This window comes from Cnephaeus nilssonii, assembly GCF_951640355.1.
Source record: "Cnephaeus nilssonii genome assembly, chromosome: 18".
Taxonomy (NCBI): Eukaryota; Metazoa; Chordata; class Mammalia; order Chiroptera; family Vespertilionidae; genus Cnephaeus; species Cnephaeus nilssonii.
The window spans coordinates 3,180,443-3,196,893 of NC_137089.1; the positions used below are offsets into that span (position 1 = coordinate 3,180,443).

The following is a 16,451-nucleotide window of genomic DNA, read 5'->3' on the forward strand; positions in this document are numbered from 1 at the left end:
GCCGGCACTCACACTCACAACCACACACACGCACAGACACACACAGCGCCCACCAGCTCACAGCCTTTTCTCCCTTTCACTCCCTCCCAGCTCACTTTCGGAGCCTCTCTCAGAATGAGGAAACAAAACAGACTGGGCCTGAAGAGGCCTGGATGGAAGGAAGGGTGGGCAGAGGGTGGAGCGGCCCCCACTGGCCCCACCCCCTCCCAGCCAGGAAAGAGGAAGAGGGAGGCAGGGAAGCCTGGAGGACTGCTGAGAAAAACAAAGAGAGACAGAGACTGGGCAAGATCAGGATGGCAGGGGAGGGCAGTTGGGGGTGAGATCAGGCTGGCAGAGGAGGGCAGTTGGGGGCGAGATCAGGCTGGCAGGGAAGGGCAGTTAGGGGCAATCAGCCAGGCAGGCAGAGGCAGTTAGGGGCAATCAGCCAGGCAGGCAGGGGAGCGGTTAGGAGCCAGCGGTCCCAGATTGCAAGAGGAATGTCCGACTGCCGGTTTGGTCGGGCCTAAACCGGCAGTCTGACATCCCCCAAGGAGTCCCTGATTGGAGAGGGTGCAGGCTGGGCTAAGGGAACCTCTCCACCCCCCCCACCCCCACCCCCACGTGCACGCATTTCGTGCACCTGGCCACTAGTGTTAGAATAATTCCTTGTACATATTACGGTCTTGATAAGTGGTAGCTATTATTATTATTTTAAAAACATGGTTTTTCCCCAGGATATAGTTGTGTCATACATTTCTAAGTAATTTAAAGAGAATATATGATAATTAGTTCTATTTATGTATTGTTTTGGCTTAAATGGTACTTTCATATATTGTGCTTTTATTGAAAATACTTAAAATTATTTTTCTTTAGCTTTATTTTTCAGTTCCATGAAATCAGCTTTTTCATTTTTTTTAGTAACACATCCACATTCTGTATAAGTAAGAAACAAAACTACCACCACAAACCAAAATTACTTAACCAAGTGCACATCATTCTGGCAGCGTGGGAGGGGCTGTAGCTTTGGCTAAGTCCAGAGTTAGGATCCACATTTGATGCTGCTCCGGGGAAGACGCTTCCATATTAGGAGACAGACACTCAGCTAAAGAGCAGTGTGAGCTGAAGGCATGGAGAGCTGTTCTCGAAAGGTGAGTGCTAGCGTTCTCATTACGTGGTACTTGTTCGGTGAGCTAGTTTTTCATTATTTTCTTTATTAAATGGGGGCTGTTCTGTTCTGTTCTCAGATGTAAAACATATCTCAGTGAGTTTCACATAGTCATTTGAAACTTGTCAAGTGCTTAAATTATTTTCTAATTAATAATACTTCAAGGAAAATATCACAGTGCATTAGGGAAGCATCATATAATCTAAAGGTAGTTTTATGAAATGTATTTTTCAAATTAAGCATATTTGGGAATCCCTATCAATTTACCTTTGAACCTCAGTGAATTTTCTTTTCTATTCTCCAATATAAAAAAATGTTTGTATGTTGTGTGGTTTAGGCTGTCAAATGGCCTGAAAGTTAAATTCCTAATTCAAGTGTTTTTTAATTCATTGCTCTTTTTTTCTTTTGTTAAGTGGTCCTGTGTTCATATCTTTATAGTGTATACTTTTCTGATTATATTATGGGGTCTTTGATTATGTGGGTTATCAACTTCGTCTCACTTTGTCACTTAGGAAAATCTCTACATTAAATAAATGAAAATTGGAGTATTTATCTTATTTTTTTTTTAATTGATTTTTCACAGAGAGGAAGGAAAGGGATAGAGAGCTAGAAACATCGATGAGAGAGAGACATCGACCAGCTGCCTCCTGCACATTCCCCACCGGGGGTTGTGCCCGCAACCAATGTACATGCCCTTGACCGGGATCGAACCTGGGACCTTCCAGTCCGCAGACCGACGCTCTATCCACTGAGCCAAACCGGTCTCGGCGTATTTATCTTATTTTAATTAATACAATTCTAAGTTATACTGAGCTAACCCCTACCTTTATAAGAACATACATATCTTGATTTCTTTAAAAACTGTGTATTTATCAGAAATGTAATAGAAATTTATTTTCTGATGAACATGTGCTTATCAGTTTTAAATGTTACAGAATTTAGGTGAATGTTAAAATGTCCTCATTTCTGTCAATTGCCATTTGTTACTTAGTTGGTTGATAGAGAACAATATAAAGTTGGATTTCTTGGGTATGTTCTGAAATGAAAGTTTTCTATCCTTTGAAGATTTAATATCTCTTCCTTATCATAGTTTTGTAAGCCTTTGGCAGAAGTTATATAACTTCTCCATTTCATCGATTCCCAATAATCGAATTTTATGGTTCCAAACAAATGTCGCCTACAGACTTCAGTAATTAAAAATGTCAGTTAAAATGGAAAATCCGTGATATATGAGAACTTACCTTTTAGTTCTATTTATTTTAGTTTATTAAAAAGTGATCCTACTTTTTAATAAAGGTCAAAGTGTTGTTCAGTGCAAAATAGTATGCAAAGTTACAATAAATAACTATATGATCTCTTTTTATTGTTAATGGCTTAATATTAAGGTTTTTAAAAACTAGAAATATGCTAGTATCAAATTGTGGATGAAAATGAAAGATTTTTTGTTTTGTTTTTTGTTTTTGTAACTTTTAAAGCTTCACAGAGCTACCATTATGAAACCAATAGCAGTTTCACATTTAGCATTTTTATATGTATATAAATTAGGATTGCTTTTTTTATTAGCCTTAACTTTCTTTAATTTAATGGAAAAGAACCAGTCCCAACGGTGTTTTTATAATTTAATACACATTATTCCTGTGAGGCTGAGTAAAACGTGAAACCATTCCATGAATCCAAATCTTAGCACAGAGCCTGCTCTGCTACCTACCTGTCTTGGGACTAACCAGATGCAGTTAGAACTGGTTAAAAGTGCTGGCCTTTCCTGGCTTAATTCAGAGTGCTTCTTCAAAGACTCCAGCTGTTTGTCCTAGTGTTCAGTATTGGGCCTACTCTGTAAAAAACGTTTAAAAACAGGGTTTGGGCTGTTTGTTTGGGTTTTTTAAAACTAGTTTGAGAAGGTTTCTTTGCTACTTGTTCTCCATGCAAATTTATAAGAGCTTAAATTCCCCAGAAGAAAGGATTTTTGTAAGGTTAAAAGTATCAAAGGTCCCTAAAGGTATACAGTTGCCTTAATTTTGACATGTTTTCCTTATCCTATAGGTTATATGTGAAAATATTTGGGGCATCCTGTTTATATTTAATAATCGCTTGCTTAAAACGATCTTCTCTGTATAGTCAGTAGCACAAAAAGATTTCATGTTAGCAGAATGCTGAACTACTTCTGAGTAAAGGTCTGAGTATGAATGAGAAGTACAGTTTGGGGACTGGGTATTTGGCAAGTCCTTATTTTCAGATAACTTTCTAAAGTTTGATTACTAATCTGTACTATTTAGAGTAAAATGTGCAGGTGCCCCTTTTCTGTCCCCATTCAGGTGCCACAGCCCTCCTTCTGTTACACTGTGACTGTGATACTCCTGCACACGCGTCTGTGCTCATACACACATGTGCCGGGCTGCTAGGGTGGTGGTGTTAATATCACCATGAAGTTATACTATATATCTCTTATACTATTTCAAGCATTTTGGAGAACTTTCCATATTTAGGTATCAAATTTTCACATTCCTTATATAAATATGTCATAATGTACTTCTTTCCCTATTGTAGACCCATAGGTTGCTCTGATCTTTAACTATTATAGGCAGTCCTGAAAAATACACATATTTTGGTGATAGGTGTGACTATTTCTACAAGACAGTTCATAAAGGCATAAACTGGATCAAGGAACATATCTATTTAAAATAAGGATAGTCCTGGCCAGTGTGGCTCAGTTGGTTGGGCATCCGGTGCACTGAGTGGTCACTGGATGGATTCTGGTCAGAGCACATGCCCTGGCTGTGGACTCGGAGTGCAGGAAGAGCCAATCAATGTTTCCCCTCTCACATGTTTCTCTCTTTCAAAAATTCAATAAGAAAAAAAATATTTAAAAAATAAATAAACTGTGGATAGATACTGCTGAATTAATCTCCAAAGAGGCAGGGCCAGTTTGTACTCTGATTAACGGTGCAGGAGCACCGGAGCCACCTTAGGGAGGCCTTGTCCTGCCCCAGGTGAAGGAGAAGTACAGTTCATTTTTTTGCTCATCTGAACGCTACAAAGTAGTGTATCTTTTGTATTTGCATTCCCTTGTCTAAAGGTGAAGTTAGCAAGTTTTCATATATTTGTTGGTTTCTTTCATTGTTATCTCTTTCTGTTGTTGTTAATCCTCACCTGAGGGTATTTTTCCCATTGGTTTTTAGAGAGAGTGGAAGGGAGGGAGAGAAGCGTAGAGAGAGAGACATCAATTGGTTGCCACCCGCATGCGCCCCGACTGGATCCAGGGATCGAACCTGCAACCCAGATACTTTACGTACCCTTATCTGAGAATCGAACCTGCGACCCTTCTGTGCATGGGCCAGTGCTCTGACCACTGAACCATACAAGCCAGGGCCATTGTTATCTTCTTGATTGCGTGTTCATATCCCTTGACCATTTTCTTTAGGTTCGTTAATTTGTTCTTACTGCTTTTTAGTAACTCTGTATACTTTGAATATTTTTTCTTTCTGTATGTGTTACAAATATTTCCTCCTAAATCTGTTGTGTTTTATAACTTAGAACTTTTGTGTAATCTGTGGGACTTCTGTCTTTCTTAGGAAGGCCTTTGTACCTTAATATTATATATACACTAGAGGCCCAGTGCACGAAATTGTGTGTGGGTAGGGTCCCTAGCCCTAGCCTGCAATCAGGGCCATCTTTCGCCTGCTCGCCAGTCTCCAGTCCCGCCCTGCTGCCACTCACCCAGGTTCCCCGTTCGCCATCCAGCAATCGGAGCCTGCGGGTCAGGGGGAGGGACCAAGAGGTCTGCCTTCCACCTGCTTGCCAGTCCCCAGTCCCGCCCACCACCACCCGGGTCCCCCCTTGGTTCCCTGTTGGCCATCCAGCGATCGGAGCCTACGGGCTGTGGGGAGGGACCAAGAGGTGGTCAATGCACCACATAGCCACTGGTTGATCGGTCATTCCGGTTGTTATGCCGATATGGTCGCTGGCCTTTATTATGTAGGATTGTTCTAAATACATTATCTTTTAATGTTTTAAAACTATTTCATCAAAGCTAAGCAATGCCACTGATTATACAACAGCAGTATTTTATTTTTAAATATATCTATTGATTTCAGAGAGTAAGGGGGAAAGAAAGAGAGATAGAAACATCAATGATGAGAGAGAATCATTGATTGGCTGCCTCCTGCACATCCCCTACTGGGGATCAAGCCTGCAACCCAGGCATGTGCCCTTGACCAGAATCGAACCTGGGACCCTTAAATCCACAGGCTGATGCTCTATCCACTGAGCCAAACCAGCCAGGGCCAATAGCAGTATTTTAAATACTCAAGAAGAAAACATAATCTTGAGAAACAATGCTTTCTTACCATCTCAGATTTTATAGTTCCTTAAAGAGCTGCTTTATACATTTATTCAGACCAATCTTTTTAAATCATAAAACTTACATAAAAAGAAAAGTCTGTTTTATTAGTTCTTCATGCATTAACAGTCCTTGGTTTTGTGGGCTTCCTCTGAATTTGTCATTCCTGTAAGCACATCTTTCATTATGGAGCTCTTGAGCATTCCTACGTTCCACCGCGCCTGGGAAACCCCTCCTGTGGCACAGAGACTTGTCCAGGTGCCGCCGTGTCTGCTCTCCCGTAACCCTGGCGGCAGCCCCTGGGGTAACTGTTCCAGTGTGTTTGCAGTTGAGGAGTCTGGGCCTCGGAGAAGTTCGGTTGCGTGTTCTCCCAGAGCAGTCACCGTGGTGGAGACCCTGGCTTCAGAGCCAGTGCCTGGCCCTTCGGGCTCCTGCTCAGGGGGTGGGTCTGCGTCACTTGTGAAGATTAAACAGTAATACGTGGAAGAAGTCCCCTCTTCCCTGCAGCCAATCTGGAATGGAACATCCATAATGTTTTAAATGGTGTGATTCTGATTTTCAGTATCTTTTCAGAGCCAGTGTATGCTTTGCTTCCAAGTAAATGTTTACTTTTGTCCCTCTCTTATGGGTAAGTTTGTCGATATTTTTTGGATCCTGTCACTTTTCATATTGTTAAGCATTTTAGAATCAATAGGATTTATAATTGGGTCTTCAGTTTAAGGTGGGAAATAAAGATTGATGCCAAGAGAAGTGCATTTCATTCTCTCCACCTGTGTGTTAAACCAGAACCAGAACAAGAGATTATAGTTGCACACTAGCCTTGAGCAAAGTTACCTGCGTGGGGATCCTAGTCAGGATTCATAGTGGTCCACCTTGAACTTTTAAAGTATGTTTTTAATCTGCATGTACAATAAGAATGATAGTGTTTTTACTATGACCCTGGGGAAGCCATTCAAACTTATTTTCATATAAGCATTCAAACCTCAGCTTCGAACTGAACAAACAAGATAAACAGTTTGCACTGTTTGCTTCTGTGTAACAATGGTTGACCATATCTCCGGCAGCCAGAGCAGGCAGACAGGCCACCAACGGCTTACGTCAGAGAAACTAATCAGAGTGCTCAGAACACGTGACGTGGCCAGCCAGACGGGGCATGTAACCCAGGCCGGAGGGGTGGCGCCCTGGGCCAGAGCAGAGGTCTTGCCTAAAGGGTCAGACACCCTGGGACCGCAGCGCATGCCTTGTCTTCACTTCCCTCTGTAACTGGTCCAGTGTGGGCAGCAGTGTTCATAAAAGTCGGCAAACCTGTTTTACTTGTTTCTGTCTCACATATCCTTGCTTGTGAAGCCCTGTTATTTCCAGTAGGTACCTTGTTTTGAATACAGGCTGACCTGCTAAATCCTGTGCCCCGTGCCGCGCTCAGTCAGTGACTTCCCTCTGTGAGTCCACATGTGACTTGTGGTCGCTCTCAGTGCCTCGGAGTGGTGGAAGGAGTTAAGGGAGAAGCAGGAAGAGGATAATAGTTTCAGGACATGGTGATCATACAACAGACAGGCCCTTGAGAGAAGAAAGGATATAGCTCTGTCTTTTTATGTGACCTTTGGCTGATTCCTGAAGCACGCTGGCCTCATACTCCTTTTCCTTAAATGAGAACATTGTAGTCTTAAAATAGATCCAGAGACATAGAACCATGAACAGACTGATGAATTTCAGAGGGAAGGGAGGTGGGGGAGGAGAGAGTAACCGGGTTACTTACATGCATAGCCCATGGACACAGACAATAGTGTAGCAAAGGCTTGGGAGGGGCAGGTGCGAGGAGGGGGGGGCAACGCGGGGGGCGGGCAAAGAGGACATATGTAATACTTTCAACAATAAAGATAAAAAAAATTTAAGTCCCTCTCCCTCTGTGACTCTATCCAGTGCTCTAGCTCCATGGTCGGCAAACTGCGGCTCACGAGCCACATGCGGTTCTTTGGCCCCTTGAGTATGGCTCTTCCACAAAATACCACGGTCTGGGCGAGTCTGTTTTGAAGAAGTGGCGTTAGAAGACTAAGTTTAAAAAATTCGGCTCTCAAATTTCAATCGTTGTACTGTTGATATTTGGCTCTGTTGACTAATGAGTTTGCCGACCGCTGCTAGCTCATCATGGGCTCGTTTTTTATGGGTGTGGCAGTAGAGCCAGTTTAGCAGTGAGTTCAGGTTAACCCACCTAGGCCCATCTGTGAAATGGGCTTCCTAGCTCCTAAATTGTCGTGAGGATTTGATTAGATAGCCCAGCTAACACTACCTGGCCCCTGTTGAGCACTGGGGAAACCCCCTTCCTCAACTCCATGCACATGTCATCAGGCCTTCATGGTGTGCGGATAGCTCTGTGAGCTCCAGCCGAGAGCTGTTCAGACCAGGCCGACGTTCTTAGCTTAGCTCCCCAGTGGACATGACCTGGCAGACTGCAGGGTGGTCTGGGGGAGGGGCAGACACGCCCAGGAGAGAGAGCTGAGGGTGCGCCACAGTCTCGCTCTCGCCTGTCCACACTTAACTTGAAAACCACCGTGAGCACCTGGACGTGCCGGCCCAGAAGGCGCTGAGCAGAGCTCGGGTTCCTCCTCTTGGGCCTCTGCTGAGGGGAGTTGACCATGCGCACCAGGCACTGGAAGACAACCTTAGAAATGTCAGAAGATCTAAGCGAGAAACAGCCTTAGCTCTACACTGCAGGAAGAGGTTAGTATTTTGCTTTGAGTTCAGCTACATTTGCAGGTAACACTACGGACAGTTGTGAACTACGCTGTCTCCGTCGTCGTTCTCCACGACAAAGGTTGCAGTTCAGATCAGGAGAAAATGTGTAATAAAACACTTTGACAAAATGTTCCCTTCTCTTTGTATGGAATAGCAGAAAAACACAGCAGTTTGTTGCTTATGATAAAATACAGGGTGTGGCAAAAGGAGGTTTATAGTTGTTTGTATGAAGAAGCCAGAGTCTCCAGTAAAATTCAGCCCAGGGCACTTGAACTGAGAAAGCTTTGCTACGTGTAATGAAGGGTTGACTGGAGATGGCCTGTTCAAATCCTGTGCATTCCACAGATAAGGCTGGCCCTTGGCCGGCTCCAGAGAGAAAACCTCTAAGCCCGGCCCTCCTGCCTCCTGTGAGCCAGCGCCCCTGTTCACTGGGGTCTTGCGCAACCCCAGATAGTGGTGCTGGCAGCGAGTTACGGTGGGGGCCTCGCACCACGCAGGATTAGTGCATCTTTGGAGGAGCTAGAAGCTGAATGAGGCCAGCCATGTGGGTGCTCCATGCCCTTGAGACTGACCCCCGATAAAACCCTGCACAGGAAGTCTTAGGTGCATTTCCCTGGTCGACAGGTGTTCCACGTGTGCTGCCCGCATCGTCTCTGGAAGAACGAAATGCTGTCCGCGCCGCTCCCAGGACAGCTGAAGCGGCATCTGGTCTCCAGGCTCTGCCCTCTGTGCCTGTCACATTGGCGGGTTTTAAACTATTTTTTGCTATAATAAATTGTAACCATTTTTCTGAGTCCTGTGTGTCACTGAATCGGAGGGTGGTCTTGGGGACCCCAACCCAACGTGTTTAAATGGCTATGTTTAAAAGTGCAATAGAGACCCACAGGTGTCCTGCGAAGCCTAGATTATTGGCTACCTGGCTAAACTTTACAGAATAAGTTTACCAACTAACGCAGAAATGTAGCAGATCAATCCCCTTTGTAATTATAACAGTTAAAATGGATGAGTATCCATATAAATAAATCTCAGACTGTTTTAAGTGAAAAAAGTAACAGAAGGATAATACTGCTTATGTGACTTAGCTGTTGTGTGTAAATGCATGTGTGAAACAAAGAAAGATCCCATCAAGAGGATATCCCCAAACCTCAGGAGAGTGGTGAATTGGGGTTAGGGCTGTTGGGGGGGGGGCAGGAATGGAACGGATGGTAAGACTACTTGTTGCATTGTCATTCTTAAAAATAGAGTTTTGGGTGAGGGGAGGAAATCGGACCTCATAAAATAAATGACAATGTGGTTTTATTTTACTCATGTTTTTCATTTATTTCCTTAAGTCAGCCAGCTCAGAATTATAAAATGATTGTGCTGAAGGCCTCAGCTGCTTCAGACTCCTCGTGCTCTGAGTTAAGAAACTGGCCTTGGTCGGTGAACTGCCCAAGGTCGTGCTGGGCCTGTGTATTGAGAGAGGCCCTGTTGTAGGCAGTATGTTAGTGCTGGCGGCTCCGCTCTCCCCAGCCGTGGAAACTCAGAAGCTGATTCTGGAAACAAATAATGGCTGTGCTTATGACCCGTCAAGTTATCTTTCAGTTTTGTGAATCTGTAAATTGAAGGCCAGTGAGAGATTGGGCAGTCAGGAAGGAAGGGAAACTTGCCGAGAATTCGTACAGCGGGCTGTTTCACCAACAGCAGAGCATCGCTTCTCAGAGGTTAAAGCCCTTGGTGCGGGGGCCGCTCGCTTCGCTGCAGGTGTGCGCGGGAAGCAATACGCTGGATTTATATTTTCTCCAGGAAAATCATCCGCTCTTTGTAGCAGTCAGAGACCATACCAGGCTTAGTGTCCACTCATATCTAGAAGATGTTAAAGGTGTTGAAATGTAAGTGCTGTTAGGGTCTTAAGTAATTAAAATGGATTTTTAAATGATTTGTAAACAATTAGGGTAGAAGTAGTACTACTTGAACCACACTGAATTCATAGTTCTGGTATATACAATTTAACGACACGTTTCCTACCTACATTCCGGGAGTCACTGGGAAAGTAAAATGAGATAATAAACTTTAAAAAAAAGGTCTTTATAAATGTTAAAGTACTATGTAAATGAGTTTTATTTAAAGTATTACTATCACCCTCCTGACTGTGATGACACTCACATGGGCTAAACAGAATTGTGAAGGGAAAATATCACGTACTCTGGTTTCCTGAGACCAAAGGTGAGTTGTGTCAACTATAAAGAAGGAGGTATGCCATCCATCTAGTTTTTTCATGTGGTCCATCAGGTTAAAGGAGAGATGAGAAGAATAAGAGTTTCTGCCCTCCCCCCCTTTCAGTTCGACATTTATTGAGCAGCTACTCTGTGTTCGGTGGAGGTAGGCAAAGTGCTTAGTGTATGAATGGCGCTCACATTTGCCTGACAAGGTAGTATCCTTGTTACTCAGTGGAAACGGAGGCCTCGGTCAGTTAAATAACTAAAACCTAGTCGGTCCAGAGCTAGCGTTTGAACCTGCTGTTTGTAGCTTCAAAACGTCTGCTTCACAGCACCCGACAGCACAAGAGAGCCAGGGTCTGAGCGTTAGAAGTGTAAAGAGAAATGATGGAGGAGATCAGGGAAGGAAGGCACTGGTGTGGGCTGGACCTGAGGAGAGGCCCGGCGGGGGCTGGGTTTGGCAGGTGAGGACCAGGGAGTGCGGGCAGGCGGGGGGCTAAGGAGGGCTCCTCTTTCCCGGCTCCCTGTCTTGCTCAGCAGTGTGGGTCTTGGAGAGGAGAAGGCCCACCGGCTGGGCTGCTCCAGTCACTGGTCCGGGACAGGGTGGGGAGACGGGAGTGCCTGGGACCCCGTGGAGAGCTGATGCGGAAACATGGGAGTGACGGGAACTCAAGAACAAGGCCAGCAAGTCAGGATAAAGCCTATGGCATAAAACCCATAATTTTGTAGACACACCACATCAGAGAACTGTTAAACGTTCTGTGGATCGCACCTTGAGTTTTTGCATCCTTTTTGAGGTAGGTGTTAAGGTGCAGTGAGGGGCCGGTGTTTGGAAACCCCAGGACGGGGTTCGGCAGACCTGGTTCTGCCTTGTCCCTTCACACGGTTCACTGATGATGTGTGTGCATTTGTGTGAACATGTGGCGCCTCAGTCACCACAGTTGTCCTGCCTTTAGGGTTGTGGGTATAAAGTGACCGGTCCAAAAAGACTTGGAAAAAGACAAAGTTTGGTGTAAGTCGTGACAAGTGTCATTTCCAGGCAGCACAGACACCGTTACTGCGGCAGAGATTGTAATAGGGAGTTCATCATGACGTGCTCTGATAGCGTTTTAAAGGCTTCCCCCGACTTTAAAGGCACATAAAATAGGTATTTATGTATTTTTTATTTCTCTTGGCAATGATTTTTAAAGAGAATAAATCCTGTCCTTGTAGCCAGACTTCCCTAATAAACATAACTGGAGCCCGGGGAGCCTCGTTTTGTACATAGGCACCTTGCATGTTGTAATTGAATGTTCATGTTTTTAATGAGGTAAATAAAGTGTCAGTTTCCCTGCCTGCACATTCTCTGCTGGTCACCGCGGTCAGGAGGGCCTGGGCCCTGCCGGATCAGTTTGTCCCTGCGCCTCCAGGCCGTGCACGGCAGCACTTGCAACATTTAACCCACGTTTCCCCAGCCGGTTTTGTCCAATTGGTTCCTTGTGGTTCGGATTGTTAGAGCAGTGCCCAGGTTTTCATGGCCTGGACTCCTGTTGAGACGCACTGTCCTGCGGGGAAAGAGGCAACAACAGCGGTCTGTCACTCCATCTGAGGATGAGGCACAAACTCCTCCACTTGGACAGTCACTGAATTACCTACAATGCAACTTACTCTTTAAAAAATCTTGTACTAAAGCCCAGTATGCAGGGCTCAGCCGCATCCCCAGTTTTCTCTGGTAGCGTGTGATGCACCATCTGAAGGCCACTAGCCTCAAAAAACTCCCATCTGGCCATCCCTAACGAAGATTTTCTCCAGAAAGTTCTCTTGGCAATCCTAACAGGAAGGAAGCTCCTCCTGACCCGTGGTTTCAATGGCGTTTCCTTGTGATCTTTTCCTGCAAGTCCCCCTAATGCCCTGGTCTGGGCCTCCGGTTGTCCTGTCATTCTCTGTCAGCAGCTCCTCCATTACAATAGTTCATTTGCTTGTCCGGTGCTCCCCCCCCGCCCCCTCCCCTGCAGTTGTGTTCTTTCTGAGGGCAGGCGCATGCTCTTCTTTAACGTCCTTCCTCCAGTGTGAGATACATGGTAGTAAAAAATAATGTGTGATGGCTGGATGGACAGACAACAGAAAGAAGGAACTTTCCAATGGGCCACGTGATGAAGTGTCCTGATACTTTGAACCAAGAAGGCGAGTCGAAGGAACTGACCCAGCGGAGAACCCGAGTCCTGTGGCGCTGGCTGGGAGTGGCCTTCGGTTCAGAGGGGACCCGATCCCGTTTCCCACGATGCAGGCGCCACTAAGGGCGCCCCGGGAGCAGCCCAGCGTGAGCCCTGCGCCTTCTCCCGTACCTGGTGCGCGTATTTATAGCTAATGCTGGTGGCTTTCACTTGTTAAACAGCAAAAGAAAAATGGCTCCATGAAGGCCCCCCAAAAAAAGACTAATGGAAATGGGTTTAATCATTAATTTTTAAAAGGCTTACGAATGACAGCTCAGCTGAGAAGCTATAGAAGCACGTAAGCTGAAATTTCAGCTAAGGGTGCTGCTCTTCGGATTGTTCCTCTGGAGTCCAATGGGGGTCGTTTAAAGACGGGAGGGAAGAACCAAGGATGCTTTGCTTGCTTGTGTGTTTCCCCTTTAATAGCAACCCGTATCCTTGAAGGTTTCTATGCACTTAAGTGCGCCAGATGGTGGGGTCAGTAAGACGGAGTGGAATGAATTGGAAGCCGTGTGACTTCATGCACATTTTATTGTTTAACAGCTTTCAAAACCACTCAGAATTTTAGCTTCTGTTTCGTTACACCCTAATTAGCATATTACCTCTCCCAGATAATTAGCACAGCGAAAAGTTCTATGGAGGTTTTCACTTGAATTTTCTCTTCCATGTGTAATTCCATTCATGGGTTTCGATGCTTCTTAATCACTGGCTAACCAAGTTATATTCATCAATGCACCAGTTCCTCTGTATGAAGGAGAGAATGGAGCTTGGACTTACTGAGCAGCTACCATGCCCACACACTAACCAACTAACCACCTACCATGCTCACACTAACCAACTAACCAGCTACCCTGCCCACACACTAACCAACTAACCAGCTACCATGCTCACACACTAACCAACTAACCAGCTACCCTGCCCACACACTGTGAGGCCCCTTTTATGAGCTCTCTCAGAAACCTTCACAGTTACCCTACAGGGCTATTCCTGTTGTGTAGCTCAGGACACAGGCTTGGGGAGGCTGGGCCATTTCCCACCCAATAGCACGTGTCTCAGGCAGCGGTTACTCCAGGTCCGTCTGACTTAAGTCTCTATTTTCCACTTTTTCCCCGTGTTCCTGTGACTATGCATAAGGAGCCGTTAGCAGCGGTAAATATAAGAGGCAAAGAGAAATGCCCCTGACATGTTGGTTTCCCACCCCTGGCTCCCTCATTCTTTCTCCTTTGGAGAAGGTGAACAAACCTGGCTGGTGGGGCTCCCCCCCCACCCCCCCGTCACTATTCTCTCCAGTCCCCCAATCGATGTTATAAAAAGATGATAATTTGAATAGTAATGTACGAGTTTACAACATCTCATGCATCCTCATTCACAAAGGAGATAGATTAAAAGCCAGATAGGTTTGTGACTTACCAGCACCACGCGGCTCGTTCACAGCGGAGGAATGTTAACTGAATCCAGAACCCCGGTTCCGCTGCTCTCCCTCCGCTGCATACTCCGTGAGCACGTGTGCGGTGCTCGGAGGATGCGATGCTGCTGCTCTCCAGGGCTTCATCTGTGAGTTCTCTTATCTTAGAAAAGCGCATCCTCCCAAGGCCTGACATCGATTAGGCGCTCGCTCACAGGCCTCCCGCATCCCGTGGTCACCCTCTGGCCGGGCAGACACAGTCTTCGCCGGAAAACAACATTCCACAGACGGGTGGGGGCGCCTGCCAGTGGTCAAACCATCACTTCTTCCAAGCGGCGTGAGGGTGGTCCTCGCGGAGTAGAGAGAGAGGCCTAGAATGCCACCCACCATCACACGGCTTCCGGTCCTTTCCTTCCTGCGGCTCCTTACGTAACTGCTGCCAAAGCCCATCGGCTCCAAAGTCCCAACTCTTCAGAAGCTGAGAACAGCGGGGGACGGCATCGCTGTACTGTCTCATCACCTTCTTACACGTGAAGAAAACAGCTGGGGGAGGGGAGGGAGCCTGGGAACGATTTGCCCAGTGCGAACAAGGTCAAGGGCAGGATGGGAACTGCACGGAATCTGCAAGTTGGTCTGTGTAGAACTAGCGCCGTTGGTGACTGGCCTTTCGAAGTCTTGGAAAAGGAGAAGGGGGGGGCAGGCTCGGTTGGCCAGCCAGCCACCTCCAGGAATGCTGTGCAGGTCAGAACGCTTGCAGAGCGACAGGGAGACACCCCGCCCACAGCCCCTGGAGACTGCCGAGACGCGGGCCCAGGTTTATTCTTATTTTTTACTTTTGTTAAGTATTTTTTCCATTGATTCTTAGAGTGGAAGGGAAGGGGAGAGACAGAGAGAAACATCCATGTGAGAGACACATGGATTGGTTGCCCCCCACATGCTCCTGGCCCGGGGCAGGGGGTTGAGACTGCAGTTGGTCTTGGACTTCAGCCTCCAGAGCTGGGAGAAAGGCATTTCTGATTTCTGTTGATGAGCAGTCGGTGGTGGTTTGTTACAGCGGCCTGAATGGACGAAGATGTTCCCGTACGCCTTGCACATGCCTTATTGTGGGCCTTAATCAGAGTTGCAGGTTTAAAATGTATGTTTCTCTCCCGGCCGGTGTGGCTCAGGGGTTGAGCGTTGACCTATGAACCACTAGGTCACGGTTCGATTCCCAGTCAGAGCACATGCCTGGGTTGCAGGCTCGATCCCCAGTGTGATGTGTGCAAGAGGCAGCCAATCCATGATTCTCTCTCATCATTGATGTTTCTGTCTCTCTCCCTTCGTCCCTCTCTTTAAAAAAAATTTTTTTTAATGTTTAAATAAAGCAAAATTTTTTTTAATGTTTAAATAATTTTTTTAAAAGTATGTTTCTCACCCTGGCCAGGTAGCTTAGTTGGTTAGAGTGTCATCCTAATACCCAATGTTGCAGGTTCAATCCCCAGGTGGGGCACATACAAGAAGCAACCAAGGAATGTAAGGGGAACAACAAATCTCTCTCTCCCTCTCTCCTCTCTGTAAAATCAATAAATAAAAAATTTTAAATACATGTTTCTCATGCTGGACTATTAGCCTCTGAGGGCCAACGATACGCTTTCTTAATTATTCATCCTCATTTTCCCCATGTCTTGTACAAAACAGGGGCTTTGTAAATGTTCTTTGATGACTATGTGAATGACTCAGTGAGAGAAGAGCTATTTGAAAATATGAAAAAAATGGGGCTAAACTTCAAGTCACCCTCGAAGGAAAATTTCGGAAGTACTTCAGTGTAAACAAACGCCAGGGTTTGGACGTAGCAGGGACGGTCACAGCCCACAATGTGCGGTGGCATTACTTATTCACAAGCGTAAGTTGAAGCTGCAGCTACAGTGCCGCAGCCGCCACGTTCACCATCAGTTTGCCGCCTCCCAGCGCCACCTGCCAGTGGGCTCATGTATGTTCCATGTGCACTGTGCACGGCGGCGCCTGCGTTGGACGGAGCTCCCCCGTGAGCCGCTAACGACGCTCGATTGGTAAGTGGATGTTTCTAAAAACTGCTTTTCTTGATTCCACACTGTACTCAGGTGCTGGCAGCCAATGGGTTAAACACACACACACACACACACACACACACACACCCCAAAGTTGTAAGTGCTTTGGAGGTGGTGAGGTAAGAATTTTATCGTCTAAATGGAATAACTCACTTCCAGTCTTCATCATCAAAGTGCAGGCCTGAGCCAGACCTGGGTCTCCGTCCAGTCTCTCCTGCCCATGTCTGATGGCGTGGGGCACGCTCCGTCGCCCGGCTGAGCCTCATGTTCCTCATTAATGAAGGAGGAGTAATGCTGGTCTCCAGTGGACCATCCGTGTCTCACCAGCGGCTCTCAGGGCGAAACATCCAGCCACATTGTGTGTAACACCCAGGAGG

At 46.1% G+C, this 16,451-nt stretch overlaps 1 protein-coding gene across 2 annotated transcripts in view; it reads left to right on the forward strand.

The window, feature by feature from the left end:
- ZFAT (zinc finger and AT-hook domain containing) overlaps positions 1 to 16,451 on the forward strand; it is a 119,072-nt gene that overhangs the window by 29,676 nt on the left and 72,945 nt on the right. The gene's annotated exons all lie outside the window — the stretch shown is intronic.